General features: G+C 41.0%; 1 long non-coding RNA gene across 2 annotated transcripts in view; it reads right to left on the bottom strand.

Moving 5' to 3' along the window:
- Positions 1-1,424: 1,424 nt before the first annotated feature.
- LOC133269029 (uncharacterized) overlaps positions 1,425-14,739 on the bottom strand; it is a 20,776-nt gene continuing 7,461 nt past the window's right edge. For both annotated transcript variants that reach the window (XR_009743274.1, XR_009743275.1), the window contains exon 3: positions 1,425-1,677. This is a non-coding gene — a long non-coding RNA (uncharacterized LOC133269029). The remainder of the gene's footprint in view (positions 1,678-14,739) is intronic.

Below are 14,739 nucleotides of genomic sequence, written 5' to 3'. Positions count from 1 at the left end.
AAGTGAGAAGTAAATCTGTACTGAAACACAGAGTTTTCCATTTGAAAATGTTACAAGAGTACTTTTCAACAAATTTAGTGCCATTGTCAAAACCCAAAAGTTTCCCCACATTTTTTGATTAACTGGCATTTCTTCTTTCAAGAAAGAAGAAAAAGAGCAACTTTTACTGTACCCATTACTGCAGATTGTCCTAGATTAACTTCCCTAACTATTGCTTTTGTGCCTGCTCTTACCGGCCTTAAGCTTATGGCAGCCCAGGACCACTGGCATCTTGCCTTATCTTCATCTAAGTTGCTACTAATGCACATTTTTATCTGAAAGTTGGAAAAGTGCTGACTCATGCTTAGACACTGTTCAGTCTGTCACAGTACGCTCAACAGAAACCAAAATTACTCTCCCACCAAGTGATCTCAATTCTCATGTCAAATAGTTTTGTTTTACACTGTGAGCTTATACCTGCAACATACTAGCATATCCATAGCTTATGATTCTGTGTCTGAGTTCTGTTCTGTGGCTGTCCAAGGTGGAGACAGTAACTGTTTTTCTAGTGCAAATTTTCTCATTCTATGCATAATGTACAAAATGAAGTTTCACTAAAAATTTGCCTTTGAGCTTACACAAAGAACTAATTTAGAGGTTCACTAAGTGCATGTAATAGTAGTTCTAGGCAGGTCCAAGCCAGAAGGAAGACAGGCGGGTGGAGGAGGATAGATTAGCATAGGAAGAGCTAGCCACCCAACTGTCTAACTGGGTCACCTCTGCTATCTCACATACATATCTTATGTATCTTGTGTTAGCCTGGCAGTGAAGTAACGGTTCTTGTGTAGAATGGTCGTCACTGCTGGGAAGTTCATATCTTTGTGTTACAGCAGCCTTAAACACCTTTTACATCAATCACAACATGCAGAGATATGAAAGCCCCCCAAATAACTTAAGGTGTGCAGAAAAGAGCTCAGCATTATTCACAGCAGTCATTTACTGGATTTGGGTTTCTTTCCGAGGTCCTATCAGTCCTCTGATTTTACATACTGATGAATAACAGTGGAAGTTGCTGTGGTACTTACTAATCCACACAGAATATTTTCACCGGAATGACATGTCACCATGCAGACTGACATTTTTCATGGACACATGCATCTTGAAAGCAGCAACAAATTTTAATTATTTAAACACTGTTTTTATAATCTGAATTAGCACTTACCTTAATCATGTAAAGGGTGACGGAAATTTTAGAAGAATGTGAAGAGTACATTACATTAGAATCAATCTAAATTTACATTTTTATAATCAGGCCTTTAAAAGCAGAACATGGCTCTTCTTTAACTTACAGGAAAAAGAAAAATCAAGCTTTACTATGTCAAAAGTCACCATTTGAAATAAAGAAATCATATTTTATAGGCTTAATTATCCTCCACCAAAGCCAGGAACTTAGATTTTTTTTTTTTTTTCTTTAAAGTATCCATCACCTCCATGGAATTATACACACATATTCTCAGGTCTTCCTTACATACTCCCTCACTGCTGCAACCATCAGTGGTGTGTGACCACTGAAATACACAAGCACTTCTATCGCAGCAGGAAACAGAATGACCGCATCCTGATCAGCAGAGCACTGAGGTGCCTGACTGCAAACGCAGGTGTGAGCATTTCAGGGCTTGACCTCTCTTTAAGGACCTACTGCAGAAAAAAAAACAGAAACAGTATATTGTGGTAGGAAAAACTGTGACTTCTTTCCTTCTAAAGCCCAGAATCAGGAAGGGAGCTTATTCTCCTCTCTCCCCTACCCATCCTTCCGTGTTCCACCCCCCACCCCCCCTTTTTTTTTTTTTCTTCCTGTAAGTGCCTGCATCACTTTGCATGTGATGGTCACGTTCAGATTTGCATGAATGATGACACAGTAATGAATGTGTAAGACAGTTCTCTCACTTTCCCATGATACTATTTTGGGAGATACAGTAACAAATTAATTTTCTACGATTTCTATAAACTCAGGGGAAAAAAGTATATATTTTGTAACAACACAGAGGTATGCACCAGCAAAACAAGCATCCAATGAATGAACCACGGGGTGTTTTTTAATAGATCGCATTGAGGATTCTACCAAAAAAATCTTATTCCAAATCACTGAAAGAACAACAAAGCTCATTACAACCAGATAAATGTATGGTTTTAGTGCCTTAATCCTTCCCCTGCATATCACACCAGTTACTGACTGATCTGTGTACAAGGTTGATAGATTACAACAGGTACCAGGACAATAGGTTCCTGTAAAAAGATGGTAAATATTCAGAAACATGATTTACCAGGGCATATTGCATTTCTCTTCAAAGAAACAGAATTATTACAAAGTATACTGTTTCACATCATTTCTATCCACTTTGAGACCTCGTTTCTGCATATCCTGGATGAAGAAAAAGCTTGTTTTTATCTTCCTCCATCACTGCTTCAAAGGACTTTAGGGAAAAATATAATTCAACATAATAAAACTAGATATGTAATATTGGAGAATATGTAATATTTTTTTCCCTTTGCTTCTTTCCTTCTACAAAAATAATGTAAATAATATTTTATTTTCTTTAAAAAGGAGCACAGTTAGATTTTATTGTGGGTTTTTTTGGTTGGTTTTTTTTTTTACATGCTGGAGGCAGTGGGTTTGGCTGAGAGGCATGGGGGTACAGTGAAAGGCTGTGAAGAGGCAAGAAACAAAACTGGCAGCATAAAGTTATTTGCTTATTCCCTCATGGAAACTTGTTACTTAGAACATTGGCTGGGCTGTGTTTAAATTTAATTTCTGATGCATTTAAATACCACCACAAATAGAGTAAATGCTAAAAGATGACAGTCTAAACAGCTCAACAGTTTCCAAATTAACACAGGCTAATGTACTTTCAAATACTTTTGCAGGCAGGAAGAAAAAGAGATGTTGGTACTATCTCAACCCTCTTTTCTCATTACTGACCTGAGTTCAGCTGTGCCTACCAAGAAGGGTTTTTGTCTGTTAGGCCATGCTCTTCCTTAGAGCTCTGTGTATTCCTTTACATCTCATCAGCCAACCCAACAGCGGACTCCACCACCACTTGTTGCACAAGACCTGCCCCTAGCGCCAGCAGACTCGGAGTGGACTGTTTACAGGACTGGCAGCAGAGATGATGAGGTTGCTATAATGAGCCCATCATGTAGTGGCACATTTTAAAAACAGGTCTAACCAGACAATGCTCATAATAACCAAAATTAATGCTGTCCAACCAGCACTGGCTTCCCTTTCAGTACCTGACCCACTTCAAGATTGTTGGAATAACACATGGAATAATAATGAAGTGCTTAACAGATTAAGTCAAGTCTCAGTTCAAGTAAAAATTCAATTCTGTAATGCATGCCTTTGACAGTCATCTTGCACAGTAGGACTGCAAAATACACCAGCAAAATGATGGCCTGTAGTTCACCAGCACTGCAGCTTCTCTTATAGCTGTAACTACTGCACCATCAGCTTCTTTCACACACACTCTGGTCTCTGTCAAACAAGGACTACAGCAGTACAATGTAACAGGATAAATGACTGTGTCTCCTCTACATTGCCACCGCTAGAACAGGAGATGCTACCACATTGAGAAAAGACACTCTTATGTTAACAGACCCATTTTCTAGCTGTGAGACCATTGCCTCACTGTCAAGTGGAGAGTTTTTACTGGCTTCTAGTAGTGTGACAGGAGATTTTTGTCAGAGCAAATCTTTTGTGCAATACTCACATTACAAAAGAAATTCATGCTGCAGCAGTTGCAACCAACAGTGAAAGCTGCAGTGGTGCAGCGAGACACATGGTTCAGGTTCAGAAATTTTTCCTACCGCACCACGACAATCTGCTCTGAGAGGCAAACAAGCGCGTACATAATGCGTCAGAAGGTGGCCAGAAAGAGCCATGCTGCAAAACACTCAAGGCAACTTTTCAGGAAAATAAAAAAGTTTCTGTTAAAAACCATGGCAGAAAATATTGTGCACAAATCCAAGTGAAAACTGAAAGGTTGCACTGCACCATCATACTACACAAACACCTATCAAAAGGTTAGGGGGGACCTGATCTTGGTGTATAAAGCACTCATGTGGGAAAGTGATTTCTGAGAGTACTGCCATTTAAATCAAGTAGGAAAAGACAGCTCAACAAAACAGTTGGAAAGTGAAGCAAGATTAAAAACGATGCAACACCAAAGGTTCCCTAAAACTATTTACCTACAGATGTGACACATCCTTCACTATTCAACCTGTCAAATGAAGCTCTGTAACCTACTAAATACCAAGTCAGAGTCCCAACAAGGTGGATTTTGTCAGGACTAGCTAACTGCCACTTTCTTCCCAAACAGAAGCTCTGGAATTGCTGAGGCACTCACTTCAGCAGTAATATCATCAGCAGTTCTTGGCACCATATGCAGACGCAGGTGGGTACTGGAGCTATTTGGTAGCACTATAGCTATTTGGTAGCATTCACCCACTGTGTTGCTGTGGCACACAAGATGCTGGTAGAGAATATGTGCTCCTCAACAGTTGACAGATTTTATTCTTATGAGATCTACTTTCTTAACACCAATTCCATTTCTTTGGGACTGGAGGAAGTTGCTTTGAAAGTTGAGGGAGAAACACATGTCAGAGTTTTCACAGTTACACTCACCAGAGATTATTTTATTTGTGGCTGTTACTGACTTTCACACCTCAGCTATTTTGACATTTCCTGTTTGCTAAGTGACAGAGAATTTGTCGCCTGGCATATTTAAAATGCCTGTATATTTGTGGCCTTTTCACATTCAGGTAAGAATTCTAGGTTTCCCACACGGGAATTTCCTCCTTCTGAGAGATACGACTTGTTTTAAAAGCAGCTTCTGCACAGGAGAAATCTCTAAGCCAGCTGTACTTTGCATACTTTCCAGATACTTTCCAGTGCAGTAGAAAGCCTTGAGAAGCAGCATGACTAATCTTCAGCCTTGGGTCAGATATTTAATGGGGAAGCAGAGGTGTCAGTTTAAGATGGCACTGACATCCAGGTGTTTGTCATCGCTCTGCAGCGGCTGTACAGTCAGCCCTGCTGCTTAGTGTAAAAGACTTGTATAAAAGAACCAGTGTTTAAATTCCAGAGGAAAGTCAGGTAGGTGAACTGGCATCACTCTTACCAGAATACTAACCTGTTGCCTTTGCGCTGAAACACATGCCCAGATGATTTATTCTGACATTTGAGCTGTACCAGGAAGAGAGTAATTTCCAGTTTATGGGTGGGAATGAATGTCTTCAAGTGCCACAAAGCCATTTCTACAATGACCGCATGACTGTAGCCTCACAAAGCAGTCATTATTTTGGAGGCTGACGGTAAACATCCTCTTCCAGACCTGGCTCTGCAGGCTAAAGATGCCAAGCATCTAGAATGTACATTTGCGGAAAGCGGGACCCTTCCTGCAGCTCCATAAATTGGAATTGTGCTGCTCTTTTCCTAATCTGCCTGAGACAAACTGCGTTCGTTAGTGCAAGCCTGCCTTTGTCAGCTGTTTGAACTAACCCAGCAGAACTTGCCTGAAACAGAGTGATGTGCATTTGTTAACCTGGATACACTTTTTTGACAGAGTTGGGCTAGTGGTAACTCCTGGCTATGGTGAAAATGCAAAACTGGAGCAAGACTTTCAGCAGTCAAAGGTGTTTGCAAAATGGTGATGGCGCATAACCTCCAAAGAGTTAAGTACATTGCAAAGTTCACTTCTTTAGTTCTGCATAAAAAATGTGAAATCCATGTAAAACATGAAGTCCAGCTGCTAAACAGCTCTCAACTGACGAGGTTGAGTTCAATGCAAAAAAATGACCTTTTAACAAATTTTATACCTTGACAATAAATTCAGGCAAGATGCCTCTTTAAACCATAAGATTATTGCTGCTACCTTTACTACACTGTTATCGAAGGGCCAAAACCCAGTATTTTTATAGCACTTTATACAGCACTAGACAAACACAAAAAAATAGACAGTCTTCTATAGAAAAGCTCACAAATGATGTAGATAAGGCAGGTTATGGGGAAGGTGTGGCAGGAAGGAAGGTGTGTGTGTGTGTTCAGGAATGGGATTATGGTTCCTGGACTTTCAGTCTGAAGGAAGGCCTAAAGTAAAGGAGAGACAAAAAATCCCATACTAGATATCTTGAACCTGCTGTGAACATGCACAAGCTCATCTATGTGTGCATATATCATCTATGTGTGCAGAGAGTACAGCAGGCTTGGTAAATCAGGCCCATGTGTGCTGAGGCTGGCTTTTTGAGCAGTCATGACAGATGCAAGGTAAGGATAAGCTTTTGATGCCAAAAGATTTTGTTTCACCTTCAGGAACTCCCTAAATAAATAGTTCCCTGGTACATTAATACTTGGTAGCACAACTCCCATGAAATGGCTATTGTTTCTCAAGATATTACAAGACAAAGTACAGTAAAAACCGAAGTTCATAATGGATGAAAAGCTACATACACTAGAGTGAAAATGTATATTCAAGACCATTTTCCCAGGATGGATGTATCAGATATGTGGCAAAATCTTCCTAGTATAAATGCAGCGTATGATAACAAAAGCTCATTGTTACTGATGTATTTTATACAACACTCTGTGCTGATAAAAAGCCCCAAAGATATTGTAATAAACAGTAACAGCTTTTCCAGGTGATACTCAAGTTGGCAATCACATTTCTTAGTGTGTCTTTCTGAGCCAAATTCTTTCTAGGGTTTGAAATCAGTTGTGGCCATATCACCAGGCTTATTTGGCTCCAGCTACCTGGCTAGGGGATGTTATGTTATGATTTAGCGTAAGGTGCCCCTGCCCACGGCAGGGGGGTTGGAACTAGATGATCTTAAGGTCCTTTCCAACCCTAATTATTCTATGATTCTATATTCATGTCATTACTAAAATCACTATTTTGATTTAAAATGCCGTTAGAGTGTGTGCAGAATCCGCCTGTATGGCATAAGCCAAGCAATGTTCCTCAGATGAGCTACCCTGTGCACAGCACTCTTTAGTGCACATATCCATGATATTCCTTAATTTGAGCAAACAGCAAGTTTGATTTCACTGTAAAGAAAATCTCAATCTGTAAAACACTTTTCTTTCAATATATATAGAGAATACTAGTAGTAAATTTAAGACAGGCAGTAAGAATTATTTCTGGAATATAATTTTTGTCTTCTTAGTTCAATGGAGTCCTGCCTGGGAGTGGAGAAATAAAACAACAAAATCCTGCAAATTGCTTGACTATTATCTCCCTTGCCTACTTTCCTGGTTCTTCTAGTTGAGAAGTTATAGCAACTAGGAACAGGCATGTGCTATCCTCAGAAACTTTTTTCAACCAATAATACAGATTTAGTTATATGCTTCATTACTTTCTATGTGTTTCAGGACTATAGTATAAAAAAAAAACAAACAAAAGGAGGTGAAAATACAAAACAATCACAATATGCTGGCATTTTCAAAATGATACAGTTCCATTTTTTTGACCAATATTACATTCCCTTCAATTTTACTTTAAAGGCCATTGTAAGGGTTATTTCTGACGTCTGCAATGTGGAGGGTAACTGTATGTATATACATACATTAGAAACACTTCCCATTCATTTGCCTGTGAAAAAACAGTGTTTATGGCTGGCTGAGGCTCCAGCCCCTGTTCCCTGAGTCACTGAGCAAATATTTCCTCCAAGTTCAGGAGGTGCAGCAGCAGAGCCAGTCCCGACCCGGGAGGGCTGTCAGGCATACCTGGATGGTGGCACCTGTGGTCACTGACTAGCCAGGAGGCATCAGGGCTTCCTCTCCTGATACCACTCTTCCTCTGGACTCCTCCTGGTAGGGAGCAAGGGGGGCTGGCAACCCTGGGCAGAGGGGCCTCTCTGTAGCAGGTTAGCAAAGGAAAGGCCACATCCACCTTCCCACAGCCCCATGCGCCCACCAGCAGCAGCCACTTGTGGGAAGTGGCCAAGCTATGCCAATGCCTTGCTCTGCCTGTCACTGTCTCTGCTCTCTAGAGGGTCCAACCAAGACTAAGCTGACCTACAGGCTAGGTCTCAGACCTGAGCACTTTTCAGCATGTCCAGTGCCAGGCCGAGGCACTGAGTGCTTTCCAGGTATACAGAGGTACTGAGCAAGGTTTCTTTTTTTCTTTCCCTTTCATTTTCTAGAAAATAATCTTTGATCTAGGCATGAAGAGTTCCCCCCAAACAGGCCAATGTTCTTTTGTGACCTTGCCATCAATCTGCTTGCCTTTAAGAAGGCTCTTAATTAACTTGAAAGGGCTTGGGTTCACCTTAGCTAAAGACCTTCAAGAATTCTCCTCCTCAAAGATTTCCAAATTTATTTTAGTTTTTCAATCAAGTATTCATCTTAGCAGAACAAGAACTGAACAAATGTGTATTGATGAAATACACGTGGGATGACTGTTAACTGCAGACCTTGTCCCAGTACTGGCTTGTGAAGGAAAATAAAAGCAGGTAAATTCTAGGGTGTTTTAGGAATAACAGAAGCAATGTTTGTGCCATTTTAGCCAATTCATTTCCAAAATGCTGTAACAGTTTAGCAACACCCAGACCTCAGACAACAGTTCACCAAGCTTCGCTTAGTTTGCAGATTTCTCAGGAATGCCAAAGATTTTTCTTCTGCCAAATTAGGCAAAGTCAGCCAAATGGAAAGGTGTAAATCCTGTCCTCTTGTATAGTCAGTGCCTCTAGCTGTTCTCAGGACCTGGCAGAGATTGAAGTTGCCTGCTATTAGCAACTAGAAAAAGCAGGAAGGAAAATGCTGGCTTCTAAATTAAACAAACAAAAATCCTTTTCTTGTTAACTTTTAAAGACATGTATATTTCTTTCACACCTAGCACTCAATACATGGTCTTATTTATGTGAGTGGCTGGAAAAGAGCCAAGGACTTATATATACTTGCGTTGCTGAAAGAGACTGGGCCAGCTGGACTATTAGGAGTTGGACAGATTTTTGATCAGAGTGGAAGGTTCTAAAGATGATTTCACAAACCCCATCAGCCAGCCTAATGCTGGCCCGGTTGCCATAGCAGAAACACATCTAAAGAATTTTTCAGTTGGTTAAAAGAGTGATTAATTTCATTGTAGGTTTTCACTCAGGGAGAGTGTCATGGGTTTGTTGTTGTTTTTTAAATTTCTTATTTAATGCTGCTTTCATGTTTCAGAACTGCCCTGACTTCAAGGAATTATCCCAATCATCGATAAGGCATCAAAATAACCCCATTATTCAAATACATCTGTTACCCTTAATAGCACGTTCCAAACACTGCTTCACCGTGGGTAAGAGAACACATATATAAATGCATTTCTGAGATGGGAGAAATGATTAAAAGTGACTTCTTTATTGAAGTTTGGTGTAATGTATAGCTGGTACATCATATACAGGAGCTGTGGTGTTACTGCATACACTCGGGTTCCAGTAAATACAGTACTGGGCTGTTGAAATAGTGACATATGGTTCTTACTAACAAGAAAACCAAAAGATACCTATGTGAAGAAATGTTAGGACATTCCAGAGTTGCTTTTTAGTATGCATGCAGAAAGAAGAGAGGAAGATCGAAGTCTGGCTCTGCATACCTTCTGCCAAACTCCTAAAAAGCCAGTATGGTCTGAAGAGGGCTGAATAGCTGAAAAAAAATAGATGCAATTCTTTCCATAGGGAAAAAATAGTTTTCTAGTCATAGCTCTCCAGAACCCAAACCATTAACACTCTCTGTCTCTGTCTCTTCATGTCCCTTTCCACTTCTCTCTTTCCTAGATATTTGCCACCAAAAAACAGAAAACATCCAACCAGCCTTCCCTGCATAGAAATCTACACAATACCAAACAATCCTTCACATAACTCTGCCAAGCTCTTTCCATGTGTGTCAGCATTAGCTTGTGACATTATTGTTAGGATTTTCCCTTCTGATCTTTGTACCAACATCTGTGGCTTACTCCTCCTGTGCACAGCTGCCTCAGCCATCAGGGTCTCTGAAACTGCCACACCAACCAGAGCAAGGCAGGAGGCTCTCATTGCTGCAAGACGTTGCTTCTGCCAGATGTCTTTCTTTAAAAATACACATATATGTACACACACATATATACACATGTATATAGATGTACTTTTATTCTCAGTAGAGAGTTTTAGTTTGCTTACCAGCAATACATAGCTTAAGACCTACCTATTACTGACAGGTATCTTAAGGAGCCCTTCAAAACTTGAAACTTAAACACTTATTTAAAAATTATTGTGCCTTTCAGGACTACTTGCACATGAAATCCATTGGAGCCCAGCTGCTACATCTGGGGAGGCGGTGTTCAAGCTGGCAGTCAGATGCACACAGTGCTTAATCACTTATTGCTGACAGGAGCTTCATCCAAGGACTCATTTCTGCAGCCATAAGAAAAAAAGATATCTACTTAGGTTGGCAGGAGTTTAACCATTAGAGAAGGTTTTTTACTCACAGTGTTTTCTCCTTGGTATTGCGTGATAAGTGGAATGCAGAGGATTTTGCTCTGTGTTTTAATAAAGACTTGTGGCAATGGCAGAAATCGTCATTCAAGGATTTCCCAGGCCTACAAGAATGACTTAGCTTGAAGGATTGTGCGTCCAAACACACAGATTACCCAATAAAATCTCTTACTTTCCTCATGCTTGTAAGTCCTAGTCCTATGAATCAAGAAGTCTGTTGGGTAATCCTGCATCTTAATTATATTCTGGTGGCATGTGAAAGATTCTTCATGATTACTTTAAGCACTAAGTGCTCTGTTGCTGGATGGCTTGATGTTCAAACAGCTCTGGCTCATTTTCCCTTTGCTTAAGCATTGTGCAAGGAAATATTTGCAATGCACAAGAAGATGCAAGGGTCATAGGAACAATCCTGAATATGGGACAGATTTTCAGACAGTTATGCCATAAGCAGTACTCATCAGACAAGCCCAGTGCCCTGGTAGCCTGCATGACATCAGCAACCCTGCTGCTCAGGACCAGGTGCGGCTTTGTCATCAGAATATTCCATTGCTGTTTCTACCTCTTTTCCCCAAAGCATGGGAACCAAGGCATACAGCTAAGGGTGTCAGACTAAATTAGAAAAACAGCTTCAAAAGGTAGCCTAATATTTCCTACTCAATTAACAATTCTCTCGCTTTAGGTGTGGAAGCAGGCAATGATGTCTTCTCTTTAATGCCCATACCTACATGTGCAGCAAGGGAAGACATGTTGCCCTAGAAGCCCCAGCAAGTTCCACGCATAAAACTGCATTACAATTTTTGGTAGCTGGATGTTGCCACAGGGCAAAATGAGGAATGAAGCTGAGGGCTTAGGGGCAGCAAGCAGCAGTCTGGTAAGCAGTGGAAGACAGTGTAACTTAAGAGTCTGTCATCTCAATGGCCAATCCTTTGAAAGACTTGTTGCCATAGGTTTGGGTTGGCTTTACCTGTGATATTCTTTCCTACATCTCTGCTTTTAGCTGTAGTAACTAGCCTACACACGTTACTGGACAGGAGGATTACTGATGTTTTTAGTATATTACATCATCAGGTGAGCTGTTGGGACAGAACAGCTGGACAAGTTGGAACTAGCCTCCTCCTAGTTAGCTGCTTGGTGGTTCTGCTTCTCAATTAGAAACTCACATCTCTCCCATTTTATGTTTGTACTGGTTTACTTCAGCTAACAAAAGAAGGTCCAGAGTGCAAATCTGTTGGCCAGAAGCTCTAGAGTTATATACTGAATCATCTCCCCTGTACCCCACTGCATGTTGCACAGCTTTTCTGTTTCCCCTTGGGATAATGTGTACATCACCATTCACCTGCATTACAAATACCACTTGTATGAGGGTTTGAAGAGGTGGTATAGCATACTCTGGTAACTGATGTTTACTTTATACAGTGTACAGGCCTATCAAATAAGAATAAATTAACATTTTAAAACTAATTCACTAATTAGTTTAAACCTATTTCTTGTTGGCAAAGGACTGTGAGGATGCATGGTCCTTTGGGCTCCTCACCATTATGGCAGTCTTTTCTAGCTGCTCACACATACTGCACCCTGGGATGGCTATGCTGTGTGCCACAGATTTTCCCAGTCAAGGTTAATTTGAAGCTGGTTTGCTTGCATTGCAGTGCTTCAGAAATACTTAGCTTTCCCAGAAAGCTATTCCATCAGAGTAGGAAAAAGAAGGGAGAAGAAAAAGGGGGAAACTAGCCAAGCAGCAACAAAGGAGGCAAAGAAAGCCACAGCACGCTTCTTGAGGGGCTGCAGGCACTACTGTACATGCAACAGAGAGGACAAATTACTCCAACAGCAGTGTGGTTCTGCACACTTTGAAATAGTTAATGCACACAAATAAATCGCAGCGTGCTTGCTGACCACACAAACAAAATACAGTGTGTTTGCTGTCTCCGTATTATCTCATGCAACCGAAGTTAGTATTACACCTCAGCTGTAATTTGCATTGCAGTAGAGCTCCTGTTTTACATGTGCATATGCACACCATCCCACTTCACTAATTCCACAGCATGTCCCATCCTAGCTCTTGCCCCACCCTGCCCTCCATGAAAGACCAGGACATAGATTTCCCTTGCTTTCAGCAGTGAATGCAGCAGTCCTAGTCAGGAGAAAAAGGAGCAAAGCTGGAACACACACACACAGCAGTAAGGAGTTAGCCGCAGTTACAAAAAATGTTTTAAAAAGCTGATGACATGTCCGAATCTGGGCAGCTTTCTGCTACTTCCATCATGAGGACAATGCCATTTTCTAAATATATGACAAGTCTATACTGGAACATGGGACACGTACTGTAACTGGCCAATTCTGATCCTACTAGCAGCCCAGAGTTGAGCTCAAGCTATTTATCCTGCTTCTTGGACAGCCTTTACAGTCTTTGTCTTTGTAAAGTTTGTAGCTACAACTAAAGTACTTCATCCAGCTGGGGCAGAACTACTAGAAGCAAACAAGAGGTGCACAGATACACATTCTTATTCTAAACGAAATAGCCTTTCAACAAAATAATTAATCTTAAAATAAGAGAGAGATTTACTCCCTATCCTCACTCAAATACACTCTATATAGAACCAGTTTTGATGAAACCAAGATGATCCAAGTCAAGAGTGGAAAACACTGGGTTTGGCAAGACCAATTATCAGTGGAAAAAATCAATCACAAGGGGAATTGCTGGAGATCGCAAATATATGTAGGTCCATGTTTAATATTAAAACCTTAATAAGTCAATTGTATTGTATCTTGTATTCCTATCAGTACACAACCAAGCACAAATCCCAAATCAAAAGAAAGACTGCTGTTGTACCTGAATTAACCCATGTGATCTGTTGGGTAACCACAGTACATTATAAACAGACCAAAAAGATGCAGTGCATTTTCAGTAGCTAGCCTGGGCTAGTAAGATTTTTCTTTTTACTACTGCTAGTTTACAGGAAGGTACTTTCTGTTCCTAAGGATTAGTGTGATCAACCACAGCAGGAGTCAGGCCAGCAATTTAATTTGGGGGTGGAATCTTTTCCAACATCTAATGCTAGCTGGTTTAGCTATATTGTTCTGATCTGTGGGGGAAGGACATTATAGAACACTCCAGAATGGTTTGGGTTGGAAGGGACCTTCAAGACCGCCAAGTTCCAGCCCCCCTGCCATGGGCAGGGACACATTCCACTAGATCAGGTTGCTCAAGCCACATCCAGCCTGTGCTGACCTTCCTTCATTACAGTAAATTCGTTGTATAGAGATACACAGGGAGGACAGAGTACACAATAAACATCAGAAAGTGTATCAGAGGAATCATTCCTTGTGGTTTTTTGGTAGTGTGGAGCTTAGATGTTCTCTGCTCTGCACACCTGTGCCTTTCAAGTTTGTTCATCATGAATTGGAGGTGGTTTAAGGTCAAAAGGAAAATTATGGAGATTTTGGGGTAATCCTTCAAAGGGATTTGCCAGGGTGACAGCCACTCCCATCACACCATACAGCTGCCCTCATGCCTACCCAGCACTGCAAGGACAAATGCAAATGGGTGGCGAGTCAGGTGCTGGTTAGATCATCACCAACACCTGCAGTTTCGAAAGGAGAGATCAAAATGGAGATTGCAGTTGTAGGTGGAGATGCAGAAAACACAAGGCTACCTTCAACTGTCTCTCTTACCACTTGCTACCAGCAAGTCTGTATCCAAGTTTCTTATCCCACCAATTTACCCTATCACAGACAGGGAGGTCACTTTTAATTCGCCCCTTAAGCTCTTGCCCCTTGTAAAGCCCATTACAAAAACTAAAGCTGCTCTAACAACCAACCAGCATCTATCAACTCCTCACTCCTGATCACAGCATTTGTCCTGGTGCAGGAAAAATAGGAGCCTTCATCCCACTGTGCCTTTAAAGACCCGTGGGCCCACATGGAGCATGGAGGCAAGCACTTCATTCTTTCAGTCTTCCTTTCCCTTCCACTTCACTAGGATCTAAGCTTTTTTACTTAAAACTTACATTCCTGTAACTTGTTAGTCATCCTTACTTGGACATTTAAACACTCCTGGTTAATAGCCCTTCTACTTGAAATCTACAGAGTTTCCTTAGAGCTCCTTAGCCATCTCTCTCAGGCTCTCTCAGTTGGACCTCTCGCAGTTTACCATCACACAGATTTCCACCTGGATTTTCCAGCAGAGTTTACTACTCCCTATTTAAGACTCCCTAATTACGTACAAAATTCTGTTGCTTAAGCAAGGGAAATTTG

This window comes from Pezoporus flaviventris, unplaced genomic scaffold (assembly GCF_033815535.1).
Source record: "Pezoporus flaviventris isolate CSIRO_AGI_PZ_B2104156 unplaced genomic scaffold, CSIRO_AGI_Pfla_v1 ptg000013l, whole genome shotgun sequence".
In the NCBI taxonomy this organism is placed as follows: Eukaryota; Metazoa; Chordata; class Aves; order Psittaciformes; family Psittacidae; genus Pezoporus; species Pezoporus flaviventris.
This window is presented reverse-complemented; position numbering and strand designations above follow the sequence as displayed.